The following is a 9,745-nucleotide window of genomic DNA, read 5'->3' as shown; positions in this document are numbered from 1 at the left end:
ACATTTTGGGTTTTATTACTCCCACAGTTCTTATTATTTTTTTTGAAGAGAGTAAAACCAAATGTGACATAACAGAACAGAGTCAGTCAAATCAAAAGGATAAACATAATAGATAATGTAAAAACAAAATACAAGGTGATCAACAATGGTTACCATACTGCCTCTTGCTATCTTAAAAAGAATTGCCTATATCATCAGTTATAATAAAATTGAACAAAACAGTAAGAAATAAAACCAAAACATTGGAGACATTACAGGGCTTTAAAAGAAGGTAATAGTCAACCAGAATGGGCGTCATAATGATTTTTATTGTCTTCACAGTTATGCCTATACTTTCAAACTTGTTACTATCAAGCAAAGCAGAATAGAGGAAAATTAGTCAAAGCAAGATGGTGAGGGCTACACAGTGTTTCAAATCAAGTTAATAGGAAATCAAAGTGGGTTACTATAATGTATCCTGCTATTCTTTTTTTATTTTTCCCTTAATTAAAAAGAAAAAATAAAAAAGTAAATAATTTTTTAAAAAGGAGACTGAGATAAAAGAGGGCATAACAACAAAACAGTGCAGGTCAAAGCATAACAATTTAAGCAAAATAGTGTTTCACCACAAGACATCCCGACATAAAAGTAGTTACCATAATGTCTCTTTCCTTTAAATCTTTGAGTATAACTTCGTATACTGTAGCACCAAACATATCAAGACAATGTAAAACCATTCAAGAGAATGACATTATTACAGGGTATTTAGAACCAACTATCAGAAAATGAACAACGGTTTCTGTATAACCTCCTTGTCTATAAAAGTTTTTGCTTATATTATCACATATAATAAAATCCAATAAGATACAACCTGTTAAGACTGATGGAGACAGAAGAATAAAAGCTTGATGGGACTTCAAAATAAGAGGATATTAAGACAGCACTAGTTATTATGATGCCTTGTTTTCTCCAAAATAGCTTCTTCTCTGCCTCATTTCTGTTGAGCTCAATAATCTTCTCTGCCTCATTTCTGTTGAGCTCTTTTTTCTGTCATTAGTTGTCAGTTTGTCTTCTTCATTTCGCTTTCTGCTCCATTCATTGTGGCCTCTCTGACACTGTTTCTGAAGTCTTAGTACCACATATGTGGTACTAAGTGTGGTGTGTACCCAGTGTAACACAGCCTGTCTCCAGTCAGCTGTGACAAGCCCCATCTACAAGCACATGAGGCTTTGGGGGAACATCTAAACACAAGCCACAACACTACATGAGGAGCATTTCCTGCTGGGTTCATGGCCAATGTGCAAGATAACAGTCAAACAATCTCATAATTGTAAATATTTGTTACATACTTATAGGATATCTGAGTACTTTTATTTGTATCATGGTATCTTGCTTCCAAAATATGCTTTGTAGATCAGTGACATTAGCCTCACATTTTTAAGGTTTTTTTTTAAATACAAGGGAAGGGAGAAGAGGAAGGATACAGAAGTAAAGAAATCGAAAATGATCAAGATACATTATATCCAAATACTGAACCCCAAAATAAATATCACTATTATGTATTGCAAACACACAATAATAAAATATGAATAAAAATGCAGACTCACAGGCTTCATATCTATGTCCTGAGTCAAAATCCGTGTCTTAAACAGAACCCTCAATTGTTCATATTCACATTAAAATTTGAAAAACACTCTCTTACAGACTTTATAAGTCTCTTTTGCTCTGGTCTTCGATAGCCATGATCCTGTACTCCCATTTAAATACCTAAAGATGTATTATTGAGTTCTGTGATCCTTTTCAATTAACTAGAATGAAAAAACTGTATAAATTTGCCAAATAATATACAAATAACTGACTGCATTGGCAAGAATGAAAATTACATGAAAACTATAATTGATCAAAAATAATACATTTTGGGGGGGCTGGGGATTTAGCTCAGCGGCATAAGGGCCTGCCTTGCAAGCAGGCAGTCATGAGTTCAATCCCCGGTACCGATAAAAAGGAAAAAAGACAAAAAATAATAATAATAATAATACATTTTGGGCTGGGGATTTAGCTCAGCGGCATAAGCACCTGCCTGGCAAGCACGAGGTCGTGAGTTCGATTCCCCGTACCACAAAAAAATAATAATAATAATAATAAATTTGGTGAATGCAATGACACATTTATTCAGTATGTTTGCTATGCATACAGTCACAAAAGATGCTACTAAATAAGGCAAAAGGAAGCAACTATTTAGAAATCAAAAAAAGCAAATCCAAGACAAAGGCAAAAAGAGAATTGTGATCTGAAAGAAAGGTCTCATGTAAAATAATAAGCAGAATTTCTGTACAGAAGAATAGACAGGTGACGCAGTGTCACAGGGCTTCATGATGCAGGTCCCTGCCTTTCTCATTTTATCATACACTGCCTTTAAGCTGACAGAAGAAGCCCCTGTCCTGTTTCTGGGCAAAACTGCCCCAAACAACCTCATACAATCAATAGCATCAGAATTCTGTGCAAATCTCTTAACTCTCTCCACACTATTACCCAAGTGAATTTTTAACAGCTCTAGTGAAGTATAATTGAGATACCAAGACAAAACAAAACCAAAAAAAACGAAAACTTACAAATGTACAATAAATGTAATTTGATGATTTTGGTCTTAGGCATACACCCATGATTCCATCGCCACAATTAAGGTAGCATCAGTCACCTCTGAAAGTTTCCTTGTATCTCTTTGTGTGTTTTGTTTTGCATCATAGTTAGAATTTATGTTGATCTGAAATCTTCCCTTTAACAAAGTTTTAAGTGCAAAACACAGTGTTAACTATGGAAACCATGTTGTGCAGCAAATCTCTAGAATTTATTCATCTTGCGTGATTGAAACTTTTTACCAGCAGAGAAACAACTTTTAAGGCCTCCCACTCCATCCTCTAGCAGACATTTTCTAATATGAAAAAGAATTACTCCTCGGATTAAAGGTCTTCAGTATCAATAGAATTAAGATCAAACCCTTCAGCAAGTACCTGGGATCCCTTCATGAGCTGCTTATGACTTTTTGGGCTCATCTTTTGACGTTTCCACATACCTTACCATAGTCTTCCACACTGCCAGCTCAAGCTGCTAAGTCCTTATACTCTAGTGTCCTTTTCTTTTCTCTCTCTCTTTCTTGAGACATGGCCTCACTATGCAGTTCAGGCTGCTCAAACTAGCAGCAGTCCTCCTGCCTCAGCCTCCTGAGTGCTGGGACTGCAGGCATGCGTCATCACACCTAGCTCTGTTCCCCCTGTCTAGAATATCTGTTATACCTTTTGGATGTTGTAGGTTCAGTTACCCTAAGTGGACTTAGTCTTTTTTCTACGGACATAGGTGCATGTACAACAGAGTACTCAACTTGATTGATTTTTCTGAATTTTCCATCATACTAAATTCTGTCAAGACTGAAATGCCTCACTTTTCTCTAATTCCAAGAAGCGCACTGCCAGGACTGTTCTCATTAGATCTTGTATCTCCATTTCAGAATTCTCTAATTCTTTATTATTAATTCCTTGATTAGCTGAACTTGATTTGACAAAAACTTAGTACATTTGTTTTCTCTCCTTATTAAGAGCTCTTACACGTTTATCCTCTGAATCCTTTATATTTAAATATGTGAATATAATATTAATAGTATGATAGACATCTCCCCATTGCTTCTAGAGTTAAATGTGTATGAAAGAAGTGTGATGCAAGCTTGAATCGTCCCTTTTTAAATTAACTTAAAGAATTATTGTATGGGTTTTTGAGTCAGGATCTTTCTATGCAGTTCAGGCTGGCCTTGAAGTCACTCTGCAGCCCAGGCTGGCCTCATCTCATCGCGACACTCTTGCTCTAGCCATCCAAGTGCCTGAATTACAGTCATGTGTCACTGCACCATTTAGAATTCGTTTTTTTAAATCCTTAATAACAAAAAGGCAACTTCTCAAGGTTGATAATGTGGCACCAGTTTTTCCTCTGTGCACTTTCTTTTTAAAGAAATTGTCCATTATCGTATCTCCGAATACATTCCTTCACTATCTGTTGTTTTATTTGGAAATGCCAGTTGTTTCTTCAGTCATCCGTACCTATCAGCCTCTTCCTAACTGCCCTCCTCTCCATCTTGCTTTTATTCACTGACATTGTAACGCTGTAACTTTCTCCTGTCACACGAATTTGATTTTTTTTTTCTTTTTTGAGACAGGGTCTTGCTCCGTAATTCAGGCTGGCCTTGAACTCACTATGTAGCCCCGATGACCTTGAACTCACAGCAATCCTCCTGTCTCAGCCTCCCTAGTGCTGGGATTATAGGCATATGCTACCATGTTGGGTTTCAATTTGAATTCTGTCTCTTCTGATCCCTATTTTTAAACATATTTATTAGATTTTTAAAATGCCATTTTACGTCTAAGTTTACTTGACCTTGTATTTGCCTTTTTATTTCATTTGTTGTTTTGTATTCCTGTCTTCCAACTTTGATTTTATTGAATTTATATTTGTGTAAAATTCTTCCACAGCAAGAACCACTCACATAAAACAGCTTCTGTTACGGAAATTATGACTTTTTACAGGTAATTTCCTCACGTTTTCACATATACATTTCTCTCACTTCCATTCTGTATCTCTTTAAAGGTTATCCTTCCACTGTCATACAAAGTCTACCCAAAAGTGTATCACACTTCAGGAAAAAAAAAATTATATGATGTTTTTCCACAGATGATGTTAACCTCCTATTGGGGTCTCTAGAGGATGTTATATATTGCAGAAAATCCACTACCTTGCAGGCCGTTAGAGAAAAAACTGCAAATGCACTTGAAGTAATCTCAATGACAAGATTATCCAAACAGCAGTTTTCCATACTAAATATCTGAAGGCTAATGGTCACCACTTTGAGTGACCTATAATTGTATAGGTCAAATGTAACCTGTATCAATCTCATGATGTCTGAGTAAATTTAGTATTAAAATATGTATTCAAATGAGCATCTGAGATGAACACACACTTCTCAGATGAAGAAATACAAAAGTCAAATAAATATATGGAAAAATGTTCAATATTAATGGTCATTCAAAAAATGCAAATTAAAATAACACAGAGATTCCATCTCACCCCAGAAAGAATGGCCAAATCAAGAAATTAACTGATAACAAATACTGGAGGGGCTGTGCGGACAAAGCAACTCTTCTCCACTATTCGTGGGAGTATAGGCTGGTGCAACCACTGTGGAAATCAGTGTGGAGACTCCTCAAAAAGCTAGGATTAGAGATTCCATTAGACCCAGCTATCCCACTTCTGTGCATTTTCCTAGAAGAATTGAAAACATCATACCACAGCGATCTATGTGCACTCATGTTTATAGCAACACAATTCGTTAACAGCCGAATCGTGGAAACAACCCAAGTGCCTATCAATCAAGGAATGGAAAAAAAAGATGTATTTTTATACAGTGGAGTATTATTCAGCTATAAGGAAAGATTGCATTGAGACTTTTATAGGTAAATGGATGCAACTTGAGACCATACCCATAAATGAAATAAATCAAACTCACATGTATAAATACCATATTGTCTCCCTTGTGTAAGAAACTGAAAAAGTACATGTGATCCAAAATCTACAATAAATATCGTATAAGAGTAAGAAACTGCTCAAAGAGAAAAAGTAATTGGGATAGGGGAAAGGAGGAAAAAGGAAGGGAAAAAGAAAAGACACAAATGTGTGTGTGTGTGTGTGTGTGTGTGTGTGTGTGTGTGTGTGATAGCTAAAATGGCTATACTGCTATATTAGGTATTGAAAAAGAACAGTTAATATTCATATGATAGGATCAATTTTGCATGTCTATACCTGTTATTTTAAGCAAACTTTTTGAAGGTAATATGCAATATTACAACCATTGTGAATTCCTATCACCTTGTTTTGTAAACTTACACTGTTACTGTATTGGGTTTGGTGCTGTTGTTTATCTCTTCTGCTTTTCGTTTTTCTTTTCTGTGTCTTTTTTCTCTTAAATTTAAAAATTTATTCAAATTTTCTTTTATTTTTCCACATTTTTGGTGGACTCTGCAGATTTGCAGTTGTTTGTTCATTTGTTGCAGTTTTTGAGACAGTCTTGCTGTGTAGTTCAGGCTGGCCTTGAACTTACTGTGTAGTCCTGGCTGGCCTCAAATTCACAACGATCCTCCTGCTCCAGGCTCCCCAGTGCTGGGGTTACAGGTGTGTGCCACCACAACCACCTGTACATTTGCAGTTTTATGACATTTCTTTCCATTTTGCATATTCCTAAGATAAACAACACTGCACAGACTTATATGCTTATATAGAATGCATGGTAATCATTTTATTTCTTTACATATCTTTCTTAAAGATAATACTAGAAGACTCAATCCTGCTAATGTCTACAAGAAGAAAATAACAACATTCTTAAACATTAATTATGTACCACTGTTCTGAATGCTATAAGTTGGTTTACTATAATTATGTTAAGCACCATAATAGAGAAGTTATCAGACCAGGCTCTCAAACAGCTATGTAGAGTCTTAACCTGTACCTGTATGTATTGGGTCAATATAGTTTTACAATCTCTAAAATGAAACTGATCAAAACACCTAACCTCACTGATGGAGAGATAAATGAAACAAAGTATCAAAACACATATGAAATGTTTGTCAAATGAATGTATGAATGAATGTTCTTCAAATGAAACTTATATATCACGGTGTATTTTCAGTTTCAATTGAATAACTTGATTCTAAATTTGATTCAATTTGTGAATCAGTGCCTTTATCATTTTTTGATACTAGTGCAGCTGTCTCATAGAAAAATCTGTTTTAAGTAACATTTTTTTAGCTAGATGCCACTGACAAATTAAAAGACAGTGGTTGCCATCTAGTGGAAACCTGTTAAATTCCAATGCATCTCCCAAATTCTGGCAAATTCTGTTAAAGTGCACTATTCATTTTATTATACTGTACCTCATGGGAAATTTTCCTCACATACGCTTTCCTATACTTTTATAGGGAAGAAAATATTCTATGGTAGAGCAAAATAACTAACAATATGATAAGCTTGAATTACCTTTTGGTCTACTTTACAAAAGAACATATATATCATGATACTTTCAAGTCATGCTTGAAAGAAAATTCAGGAAAATAATCAATAATTCAAAGCACACATATTTATTCAGAGCTTTGTCAGAATTCCTTCCACAGTGCTCAGGTAGAAAGGTTAAGAATATAAATATTGTCCTGTTTCCAGCTTTTTTGTTGATTTCAAGGTCACAAGATTACCAGTAAACTTTCTTTATCTTTTTGTAGATAAAATTCTGAAACTATTTCCTTTTTGTCATCGAAAACATCCTAATTAATTCCTCTTTAACAAACTATCCTGTTTAATAAAGTTTGCTGAGTTTGAAGTTAATATTATTCCTTTTGTAACTATAAAAGTAAAATTCTGAAGTAGTCAAGTTATGAAGCTACTCTGTATCTCTAGCAAATTATATAGGCAAAGTCGTAAGTGATAGATAGCAATGTTATATATAATTTCTGGGTCAAAATGGTAACTAATCTACATGCTGAATAAGGTTCCTATTCTAACAAAGGAAGAAATGTAACAAAGTTATGGGTGATAATTCTTAAAAGACTCCATAAAATTATTTGAAAATTTAGTAGTTCCAAAATATAATGAGAAAGGCGTCATGGTTAGAAGGAGGACGTGAGACCAAGGAGAAACAAACGCGTTATGCAAAGGATGGGAGAGACAACAGTTCTTAGGGTCTACTGTCTTTCACACAACACTCTGGCTTTCACTTGCACACTGAGCTCATTAGTAACTAAGCTTGAGATTTTCTTTATCTTTCAGATAAACTCCTCAATAAAACCATAGGCATTAAATGAGAAAAGGGCCTTGACAAAATTGTTGTCAATGCCATGGAGTTCTATTATACCCACTCATGAAGCTTGTTTTTGCCATCTGGTCATGCTTTTTACTTACTCTCTAATGCACCATTTCTGTTTTGTAGTTTATTTGTGCCTGTTTTATCATTTGACGAGTCTGACAGGATTCAGCTCACAATTGGAATTTCTACATAGAATAAACAGGCTTTACGGACGTAATTAAATGAAGGCTCCTGAAAGGGGAGGCTATCTTAAATTACTGCTGAGGCAGAAAAATCAGACTCAGAGAAAAAGACAATGTGCAGATGGACACAAAGATTAAGTTGATGTGTTTTGATAATGAAGGAAGGGACCACAAGCCAAGAAATAGAAGCAGCCACTAGTAGCTTAAAGTGGAAGGGAATCCTCCCTCTGATTATTTTGAATCTTAGGTATCTAGACACTCTGCTGCAGCTACATTTTTCTGGTAAGTACGTGAGGTTTTTAAAAGATCAATTAAGGCATGGGGCGCATGTCTATCATCCCAACACTTGGGAGGCTGAGGTAGGAGGATTGCTGCAAGTTCAAGGCCAGCCTGGATTTCATAGCAAAACTCTGTCTCAAAAACAAGATAATGAGGCAAACATATTTTGTGGCATACATGTTATATAAAATTGTATAGGCTTCTTTCCATATGTAAAAATTCCATGCGGTTCAAAATTGTAACTACAATACTTAAGCCACAAATACTCTTCATTTTAAAAAATCACTGAAATTGTACATTCTGTGTCATATTTTTATTGAAATGAACAACTCAAATTATCTTAATGTGTCTTGAATAGACACAGAACAGATATTAGCTAATGTTATTAGAGTTACCCTTTCCGCCATATCTGACACCAACCCAGAAGCAAGTTAAGTGACTACCATGCTCACGATCTCTCGTGCCATATGCTCATTGCTTTGCCCAAATTACCCATACTCTCCATATAATCAGAGGTTAAGGAAACCACAAATAATGATAATCAGAAACACTCATCATATCAGGAACAGCATAAACAGAAATAAATAAGTGAAAAATTTAAGCGCTCAATGGTTCATTCTCTTCTGAGAAAACATATAGCTAATATGGTGACTCCATAAAAGCACCCTTAACTCATTCTGCCTTCTCCACTGTCTATAACAAGTGACTTTCACCTTCAAAGTCGCCTCCTGCACCAAGACGATTACTGAGTGCTTGCTATCAAAGTCACACTCCAGATGGCAGAAAAAGTAAATGAGTCCTCTCCCAACCAAACTTGTTCCTAGTAAGAATCTGCCTGCTCAGTAAGTGTGGCTACTATGAAAAAGACTAAAGATGACAAGTGGTAGTTAAAATGCAGAACAAAGGGAACCATTTCACACTGTTGGTAAAAATATGTATTACTACAGGTGCCACAGAGAACCATATGGAAGATCCTCAAAAATTAAAAATAAGGGGCTGAAGATTTAGCTCAGCGGCATAAGTGCCTGCCTTGCAAGCAAGCAGTCGTGAGTTCGATCCCTGGTATTGATAAAAAGGGAAAAGATTTTAAAAAATTAAAAATAGAACTATTATGTGATCCAGCAATCCCATTAGTTGGTAGACACCCGAAGGAAATGAAACCAGCACATCACAGAGACATCTGCACTCCCGTATTCATTGCAGTACTATTCATGTGAGCAGAAATAGAAACAACATAAGTGTCTATCAGCAGATGAATAGGTTTTTTAAGATAACAAATATATAATGGAATACTATTAAACCATAAAAAATAACCTCTTGGTATTTATAGCACTGTGGATTTAATTAGAGATCGCTGTATTAAGTGAACTATGCCAGACTCAGAAAGACAAATACTACATGGTCTCATTTATAT

The sequence above is a fragment of the Cavia porcellus genome, unplaced genomic scaffold, assembly GCF_034190915.1.
Source record: "Cavia porcellus strain 051 isolate PalLab524CR breed Dunkin Hartley unplaced genomic scaffold, mCavPor4.1 scaffold_1, whole genome shotgun sequence".
NCBI classification, from domain to species: domain Eukaryota; kingdom Metazoa; phylum Chordata; class Mammalia; order Rodentia; family Caviidae; genus Cavia; species Cavia porcellus.
Note: the sequence above shows the minus strand (reverse complement) of the source record.